Here is a 1,845-nt window from a genome sequence, read left to right on the forward strand (position 1 = left end):
AGTGTTGTGGTAATTCTAGTTTAAATGCATTGTCATTGATTTTGTGAATGTTCTTGAAAGGTCCATAAAATCTAGGAGCTAACTTTACAATAGGGTGTTTATCAACACTTTGTAATCTTCACTTTTCAATTCGTAACCAAACATAATCATCAACTTTGAAACTCATAGCTTTTCTTTTCTTGTTGGCTTGTTTTGTGTATGATTTTTGGGCTTTGGCAATCATATCTTTAACTTCATAAAAAAAGGTAGCATGCATGTTAGCAATATCATCAGTAGCTTGAACTTTGTTTGACAATGATGTAACAGGTGTAGGCAATCTATATCCATAAATAATTTCAAGTGGTACTTTCTGTGTAGCTGTATGTGGTGTGTTATTGTATGCAAACTGAAGTAAATGTAAATGTGTATCCCATGTTTGTGGTTTTGAAATTGTGTATGCACGCAAAAGATCTAAAATAGTACTATTAGTAGCTTCTGTTTATCCATTTGTTTCAGGATGAAATGAAAATGAAAAATCAATCTTTGTTCCTAAATTAGAAAACAAAGTAATCCAAAAATTATTGCAGAATCTAGAATCATGGTCAGAAATAATAACTTTTGGCAAACCATGATTAGTGAAAACAGTTTTCAAGAACAATTAAGTAGCTTGAGATGCAATTAACATTTTCTTGCATGGAATGAAATATGCTTGTTTGCTAAACCTATCGACAATAGTCCAAATCATATCATGATTACACTACAAGATATAGACCTTATACCGACATTTAAAGCGACAAAAATACAAACAACAAAATTTGCCCCCGTCGTCGCAAAAAGCGTCGTTATTGATGATGCCATAGAAACATCGCTATTGGCGTTGCTATATGCATCGCATTTAGCAACGCATATAGCGATGCAACCAGTAAATTTGCGATGCACATAGCGACGCCAATAGCGACGCAAGCAGCAAATTTGCGACGCAAATAGCGACGGTAACAGGGAAAAAAAAACTGTGGCAAGGCAGCAAGCTGCCCTGCCACATATAGCACTGTGTGCTGTATGAGAGCCATACAAAATAGTTTTTGCACTACTGTATACAAAGCGCTTGCAAACGAAAAGAATGTATACTGAAATCATAAAACTAATACATGAAATAAATACATGATCGCATAAAATGCGATTGGTACAATCATGACAGGATATCACTAATACATAGAAAATGTGTACATAGATTAGGCGACTAAAAAATAAAGGTGTGTGAGCTACAAATCCTCGTGCCCTAAAAGCTCGTCTTGCCGAACGGATTCTGCGAAATAAGAAACAACACATCAATCCATCATACAATAATGCATACAAATATCTCATGGTAACTACGGACAAGAAAGATGAGTGACTTATAGGGCCGTTGCGTCTATACAATCGGTCGATCAATGCATTGAGACCGTGCCTCTCTGCATATCGAGTCTCAAGGCCTTGCGGATCGCGATTTGTAATGGAGTACTGCAAAGAAAATAAAATGCTAACTGTTAGAAAGATGATTGTCAGTACAAAGAATATTTCAAAAAAACAAACAAGCAAAACAAAAGAGAAACTTACAAAGTCCTCCAAATATGTCATGTGGCCGCCACTCCCAAGATAATGGACCACTCTGGCCTCGAGTCGTACCCTCGCCACCTCCCGCCTGCTGACTCCAACGTCCTGGCAAATCTATAGCCTCCTCCCTCAGTCGGCGCCAGTCATCTGTATCTAACCACTCGGGCTTTGCAGCCCCACTCTTGATTGCCTTGCGTGCATCGGATCGTCTATGTGACATGTATGCACGCATGCAATCCATCATCCAACCTGTAGAGAATCTATCTACTATGG

This window comes from Lygodium microphyllum, unplaced genomic scaffold, assembly GCF_053477565.2.
Source record: "Lygodium microphyllum isolate KBCC unplaced genomic scaffold, Lygodium_microphyllum_v1.1.10 scaffold_90, whole genome shotgun sequence".
NCBI lineage: Eukaryota > Viridiplantae > Streptophyta > Polypodiopsida > Schizaeales > Lygodiaceae > Lygodium > Lygodium microphyllum.